Genomic DNA, 8,782 nt, shown 5'->3' on the forward strand with positions numbered 1-8,782 from the left:
AACTAGCATGTAAATGATGCCTATAATGTTATACTAGCATGAACAAGATGCTCAAGTTGTCATGCAATAATTAATCATGACATACGATACCCTATCATGTTAAAGTACCATATGAGAAATACCTAAAATATGATACTAGCATGTGAAGATGCATAAATAGTCATAGCACAAGTAAATTAAGTAAAGCAAGTGAAGCGCATCCATCTACCCAAGCGTAGAAGCACATGGTATCCGCATATACGCTTGATACCTTGCGTATACATTACCTTCAAACATGTAGCATAGAGCAAATAAAACAATTTAGAAAACATTCCTTCACTGAGGTCAAGGCTCAACTTACCTCGGCTTTAGCCTAGCTCTATTTTCAAAAACCGCATTTACTTGATCCAAATCCATCATACAAGCTCGCTTTAACCCAAAAAATACCTCAAGATGCCAAACAAAGTTATATGACTCAAAACATAGACTTAGGTCAAAGTTAACAAAGTTAACACCAGGCCCACATGGTTAAATCTCGAAATAAGATTCGGACCTTGTTGACCCAACTTTACAAGTTCAAATATATAGTTAGATTCTCAATCCAAATTCATATTGATATACAGACCCTAAAAAATACATTCTTTTCATTCAACTCAAAAAACCTTATTTTTATCTTTTGATTTCATGATTATTAAAGTTGAGCTTAAATTAGTTTTAATAATTAATATATAGTAGTCTATAAACTAGGTCCTTTGAAGATATTTGATGTACTAATAAATAAGGTTATTGACTTATCAAGTAGGTATTAAAAGAACTAAGTCCCTTGATGCGCGTTGATCAGGAGCTACAAGATGATTCCTAATATAAGTAGAATTATTTGAAGGACTTATTTCGCATGCTACAAGTTTTGTACCAACCGAAAAGATTTATTAAAGTATGAGTTATTTAAGAAAAATAAGACTTACTAGGATTATTTTCCTAAATTAATTTCTTTTCGATTTTGGGGAAAAATTAGAGAAGTATTCCTATTATAAGTAGAATTATTTGAAGGACTTATTTCGCGTGCTACAAGTTTTGTACCAACTGAAAAGATTTATTTGCAAGAAGGATTCAATTTATAGAAACACTTGCATGGGAGGAAAGGCGTGTGAAGTATGAGTTATTTAAGAAAACTAAGACCTACTAGGATTATTTTCCTAAATTGATTTCTTTTTGGTTTTGGGGAAACATTAGAAAAGTATTTCAGCCCAACTTCATTCTTTTATAAAAAAGATCACATTGTTACTATTGAACTAATGTTATTTCACATAATTACCAAGAACTATTCATAAAATAGCATTGCAAGAAGTCGCTTTCAGGAATTCAAGTTGCACAACTGAAGAACCTAGTCTCAAAGATGATGCTGTTAAGTTCTTTAATTGTTAAGTCTTGATTCATTGGTCTTAAATTATAAAGTACTAGAGTTAGTGTCATGATCCCAAAATCCCACCTAAGGTAGTCGTGATTGCACCTAATCTCTAAGATTAGGTAAGCCTAATATTTATTGATAGCTTAGCAAAATTAACAACAAAGATAATAAGATAATTCGATAAAACTCATAATAACTCCAAAACAAAACATATGTAATAAAATTTTCAAAACTGATGGAACTGAGTCATAAGCTCTACCGGAATATACTGAAAATTTCTAGTACACCACTGTCTAAATAAAGTGTAAACAATAGTAAAAGTAAGGATATAAGGTGACTCCGAGGCCTGCGAGCGTCAAGCAGGTATACCTTGAAGTCTCCGAAATATATGGTCAAATCACTAATGCCTAGCCGGAGTTGAAGTACTTGGATCTGCACAAAAATATACAGAAGCATAGTATAAGTACACCAAAACGGTAATAAGTAAGTATCAAAATTAACCTCAATAGAGTAGTGACGAGGCTAGGTCAAGACACCTACTAGGATAAGAGAAACTGAACAAGGTATAGTATGAACAAATAATGGAAGGCGAGGAAATACATGACTATAAGGGAGTTCAATAATGTAATCTAACAACGAAATTTAAAGCAATAAAGGCAACAAGTAATGAACACATGATCAAACAGAAAAAAAATTAATACGGACAATTACAAGTAACGTAAATAAGGAGATAACAAAACCGCTCAACCAACAAGCCTCTTTAACACAGAATGTACAACAAGGATCAGAGCCGAGGTACCGCCTCGTATCCACATTTTACAATTCAAAATAACATCCTTTACGTATACTGCTGCGTGAGCCTTACATTTAGTTATTTTTGAAAATATGTAGCTACACGCACATTAAACCCCTTATGTCGCCGCGTGGCTTCAAGTAATTCCCTTACTAGCAACACGCACATAAATTCCCACCTTATGTCGCTGCATGCACATTAATCCTTATCCTTATACCGCCGCATGCACATCAATATACGACACAATAATAACTCGCATCACAAGTGTCCATATGCCACAACTTGCCAAAATCAACAATACCAAAATTATCACAACATATAGCCTACGGCTCAACTACAATGTGAGCAAGAAGCTCAATAATAACAAAATGAACAAGAATTCCCCAACAAGGAAGGATATCTCAAAAATCAACAACTTCAAATAAGAATAACTCGACAATAAAGAAGGTAACATGATCATGAGAGAGATAGCAAAGACAGTTAAGGCACGTAACAACATGTTTGATAATAAGAGATAGAGCATGTGATAACAACATCAAGTAAGGCATGTAAACAATTTAACAATGAAAGATATGACATGATATTACAATTTCTAATTAAACACATGAAAGAGTCTAAAAGTCTAAACCGGTTAAATACCACATATAAGCCTATGTATACACTCGTTACCTCGTGTACACATATTTCACATAATCCAAATAACACAAATAAACTCAAATCCTAAGCGGTAGTTCCCCTACACAAAGTTAAGAAAGATACTTACCTCAAACAAATCGAATTAATCCCCTAATAAGCCTTTCCCCCGAAAATCCAATTTCGTACGGCTCAAATCTAGCCAAAATAACTTAATACCATAAATAAAAACTATAGGAAGTAATTCCAGATAATAAAGTTTCAATCTTTAATGAAAATAGAAAAGTCAACTCAAAATGTCAACCCCAGGCTAGCACCTCGGAATCTGACCAAACTTACAAAATCCAATCATCCATTCCGATACAAGTTCAATCATACCAAAATTATCCAATTCTGATCTCAAATAGACATTCAAATCCTTAATTTATACTTTAGGAAATTTTTTTCCAAAAAACTCCCAATTTTTCCAACTCAAATCACTAATTAAATAATAAAAATAATGATGGAATCATGATCAATGACCAAAACCGAGTCAAACATACTTACTCCGATCCAAACTGTTAAAATTCCCTCCAAAATCGCCCAAAACCGAGCTCTACAACTCAAAATATGTTTAAAAAACCAAACCATCGAAATAGAGTACTATATAATTTGCCCAGTTATTATTCTTTCCGATCGCGGAAAAGCCTTCGCGATTGCAAAAAATAAATTCCACCACCTCAAAAAACCTCTTACATGAACATGAGACTATAGATGCGAAAGCGATGACCAGACATCCCCAGGCTTTGCGATCGTGGACCAATCCTCGTGACGTGCTGAACAACGCATACCACCACATAGCCTCACCTTCTTTCTACGCGAACGCGATCCCCCGCTCGCGTTCGCGATACACGAACACCACAATCCCTCGCGATCGCTTCCTAATCTTCGCGAACGCGAAGAGCAAAATCCACCTGCTAGTAAAGACTCTACGCGATAGCGACCCATTCTTCGTGATCGCGAAGAAGGAAACCAGAAGTACAAAAACCAGCAGTTCCAACACATGAAGGAATGGTCCGAACTCAATCCGAAACACACCCGGAGCCCCAGGACCCCGTCCAAACATAGTATCAAGTCCCAAAACACAACACGAACCTACTTGAGGTCTTACATCACACAAAATAATGTCAAAACTACGAATCTTACCCCAATTCAAGCCTAATGAACTAATGAACATTTAACTTCTAAAACTAATGCCGAAACATATCAAATCAACTCCGAATGAGCTCAAATTTTGAATGCATGTCCCAAATGGCACAACAGACCTATACCAACTCCCGGAATCACAATCCGAGCCCGATATTAATAAAGTCAATCCTCGTTCAAACCTTTTAACCTTCCAAACCTTCAACTTTCCAACTTTCGCCAAAAAAGTACCAAGTCAACCTACGGACCTCCAAATCAACATCGGGACATCCGCCTAAGTCGAATATCACCATACGAAGCTATCAAAACCATCAAAACTCCATTCCGTAGTCGTCTACACAAAAGTCAAACTCCGATCAACACTTTCAACTTAAGCTTCCAACCTTGGGACTAAGTGTCCCAATTCACTTTGAACATAGATGAGGCAATAAATAGGATAATGGAGCTAGAATACTCAAAACGATGACCGAGTCATTACATCCTCCCCCTCTTAAAACAAACGTTCGTCCTCAAATGAGTATAGAGACAAGCCTCAACTGGTTGACCTCTCTATTGAACCTTCAGGAAGCAATGTTCTTTGACCTTAACTTTCGAACTTGCCTGTCCAAGATGGCCACCGACTCCTCAACATAAGTCAAATCCTTATCCAATTGGACTGAGCTGAAATATAATACATGGGAAAGATCACCATAATACTTCCGAAGCATAAAAATATGGAATACCGGGTGAACTGTCGATAATCTGGGTGGCAATGCAAGCTTGTAGGCCACTCCCATTCTCTCAAGGATCTCAAAAGGACCAATATACCTAGGGCTTAACTTTCCCTTCTTCTCGACTTTCATCAGACCCTTCATGGGTGAAACCAACAGCAAAACCCTCTCTCCCACTATAAATGCTACATCACGAACCTTTCAATCAGCATAACTCTTCTGCCTAGACTCTGCTGTACAAAGATGATCCTTAATCAACTTGACTTTCTCCTAGGCATCCCATACTAGATCAGTGCCCAACAACCTAGCCTCACCCGTCTCAAACCAACCAACTGGAGAACGATACCGCCTCCCATATAAGGCGTCATAAGGAGTCATCTCAACACTCGATTGGTAGCTATTATTGTAGGCAAACTTTTCAAGCGGCAAGAACTGTTCCCATAAACCCCCAAAATCCATAACATAGACACGTAGCATATCCTCTAAGATCTAAATGGTGCGCTCGGACTGTCCATCCGCCTGGGGGTGAAATGTTGCACTCAACTCAACCCGTGTGCCTAACTCTCACTACACTGCCCTCTAGAAGTGCAATGTAAACTACGTGCCACGATCGGAGATAATGGACACTGACACTCCATGAAGGCGAGCAATCTCACAAATATAGATCTGAGCCAACTGCTCTAAGGAATAGGTCATCACCACCGAAATAAAATGTGCCAACTTGGTCAACCGATCCACAACAACCCAAACTACGTCAAATTTCTTCCATGTCTGTGGGAGCCCAACAACGAAATCCATGGTAACACACTCCCACTTCCACTTGGGAATCTTAAGTCTCTTAAGTAAATCGCCTGGCCTCTGATGATCGTACTTCACCTACTGATAGTTCAAGCACCGAGCTAAATACTCTACTATATCTTTCTTCATTCTCCTCCACCAATAATGTTACCTCCAATATTGATACATCTTAGCGGCACCCGGATGAAACCGTGAACTGTGGGCCTCCTCAAGGATCAACTCACATAACCTATTGACATTGGGCACACATATCCGTTCCCGGATCCGCAAAACCCCATCATCTCAAATAGAAACCTCCTTGACATCACCATACTGTACCGTGTCTTTAAGGACAAGCAACTGAGGGGTGTCATACTAACGTTCTTTGTTGCGCTCATACAAAGAAGACCCAGAGACCACGCAAGCAAGAACTCGACAAGGCTTCAAAATATCCAACCTCACAAACCTATTGGCCAACGCCTGGACATCCAATGCTAATGGCCTCTCACTAGCTAGATTATATGCAAGGCTACCCATACTCTTCACCTTCCTACTCAAGGCATAGGCCACCATATTAGCCTTCCCGGGATGATACAGAATAGTTATATCATAGTTTTTCAACAGCTCTAACCACCTCCGCTGCCTCAAGTTCAGGTTCTTTTGCTTAAACAAGTTCTGTAGACTCCGATATTCTGTGAATACATCACAAGACACACCGTAGAGATAATGCCTTCAATATGTGAACTATAGCTGCCAACTCTAGATAATGAACGAGGTAGTTCTTCTCATTGGGCTTCAATTGGCGAGAAGCATAGGTAATCACCCTACCCTTCTGCATCAAGACACATCCAATATCAATCCGCAAAGCATCACAATAAACCGTAGATGAACCTGATAGTATAGGCAAAACTAGGAGTAGAGTTGTGGTAAAGGCAGACTTGAGCTTCTAAAAGATCTCTTCACACTCGTCGGACCACCTAAATAGAGCACCCTTCTGGGTCAATCTGGTCAAAGGTGCAGTAATGGACGAGAAACCCTCTATGAAACGACGATAATATTTGGCCAAACCAAGGAAACTCCATATTTCAGTAGCTGAAAACGGTCAAGGCCAATTCTGAACTGCCATAATCTTCTTCGGGTCTACCTTGATCTCCTTACTAGACACCACATGACCCAAAAACACCACTGTATCAAACCAGAATTCACACTTCGAGAATTGTTCATATAACTTCTTCTCTCTCAATGTCTGGAGCACGATAACCTCAAATACTGCTCATGATCTTCCCAACTGTGAGAATACACCAAGATGTCGTCAATAAATACGATGACGAAAGAATCAAGATATGGTTGGAATACATTGTTCATCAAGTTCATAAATGTTGCTGGGGTGTTGGTCAGCCCAAATGACATCACTAGGAACTCGTAGTGACCATCCCGAGTCCTAAAAGCAGTCTTCGAAATATCTGGATCGCGAATCTTCAACTAATCATACCCTGTCCTCAAATCAATCTCCGAGAACACTCTGGCACCCTGTAGCTGGTCAAATAAGCCATCAATGCGCGGTAATAAGTACTTGTTCTTGACTATGACTTTGTTCAACTGCCTATAATCAGTACACATCCACATAGAGCCTTTTTTCTTCTTCACGAATAAAACTGGAGCACCCCAAGGCGAGATACTCGGTCGGATGAAACCCTTATCAAGCAACTCTTGAAGCTGATCTTTCAATTCTTTCAACTCTACAGGTGTCATAAAATATTGTGGAATAGAAATGGGCTGAGTGTCCGGCACCAAGTTAATTCCAAAATCGATATCCCTATGGGGCGGCATGCACAGTAGATCTGTTGGGAATATATATGGGAAATCCCTCACTATCGGAGCTGACTCAATGGTAGAAGTATCAACACTAACATCTCTCACAAAGGCTAGGTATGCATCACACCCTTTCTCAACCCTTCATTGTGCCTTTAGAAATGACACAAACTTGCTAGGAATATAATCCAATGTTCCCCTCCACTCCAACTGCGGCAAACTTAGCATAGCCATTGTCACGATCATGGTGTGACAGCCCATAATAGTATGATAGGGCAAAAACCAGTCCATGCCCAAGATCACATAAAAATCTACTATATTGAGTAGCAATAGATCAACTCTGGCCTCATACCCACCAGTAGTAACTAAACACGATTGTTAAGCATGGTCTACAATAATTTAATCTCCCATAGGCATGGACACATATACTGGAGACTCAACGAATCACGTGATATATCCAAATACAGAGCAAAATAAGATGATACATATGAGTAAGTGGAGCCCGGATCAAATAAAATTGAGGCATCCCTATGACATGCTGGAACAATAATTGTGATGACAACATCTGAAGTGGTAGCCTCCGTCCTACCCGAAAAAGCATAGAAAAGGGCCTGGCCTCCCCCTCTAGCGTGACCTCTTCCTACTTGACCTCCACCCCTAGCTGGCAGTACAGGTGTGGCGGCAACTGGAGCAGAACCATAGCTATTGAACCCTGTGGAATCCGTGTAGCCCCTGTAGTCTGTAGAGGTGCACCCCTCGTAAGTCTGGGACAGTCCCTTACCATGTATCTGGTATCGCCATACTCAAAATAATCTCTCGGTGGGCATGACAACCGAAACTGACTCTGGCCTGGTTGGCTGGACTGACCGCTGAAAGCACCCGCTGCAGGAGGTGCACTAGATAGTAGTGGTACATAATGGGAAACCTGGGACCTCGAAATAGCAAGGACACCGCTAGAAGCTAGAAGTGCTGAATGAATTGGCTGACTCAAATATCCCCTCCCATGTCAGGATGTAGCTACAACGTGGACAACACTAAATCCTCCAGTACCTTGAGGCCTCTTGGCATCCCTGTCCTCTCTCTCTTTCTTGTCCTCGCATACCCTTTAACCTCCGCACGATCTCTACCACCTACTAAGATGGAGTGTCTGTCTCCAACTCTCGAGCCATGATGAATCTAATACCATAGTTAAGCCCCTCGATGAATCTGCGGACGCGCTCCCTGGCTGTAGAAACCAAGGTAGGTACATGTTAGGATAACTTATAGAATATGATAGCATACTCTGACACTATCATAATCCCCTGACACATCTACTCAAACTCTGTGCGCCATGCATCCCGAAGGGTTTGGGGAACAAGCTCTCTCAAAAACATCTCTAAAAACTGAGCCCAAGTGAGTGGGTCTGCATCAGCTGGCCTACCATCACTGATACGCTGCCCCTGACAGCTAAAATGTAGTAAAAGCAACCCCGCTCACCTCAATGAT

This window comes from Nicotiana tomentosiformis, chromosome 3 (genome assembly GCF_000390325.3).
Source record: "Nicotiana tomentosiformis chromosome 3, ASM39032v3, whole genome shotgun sequence".
NCBI lineage: Eukaryota > Viridiplantae > Streptophyta > Magnoliopsida > Solanales > Solanaceae > Nicotiana > Nicotiana tomentosiformis.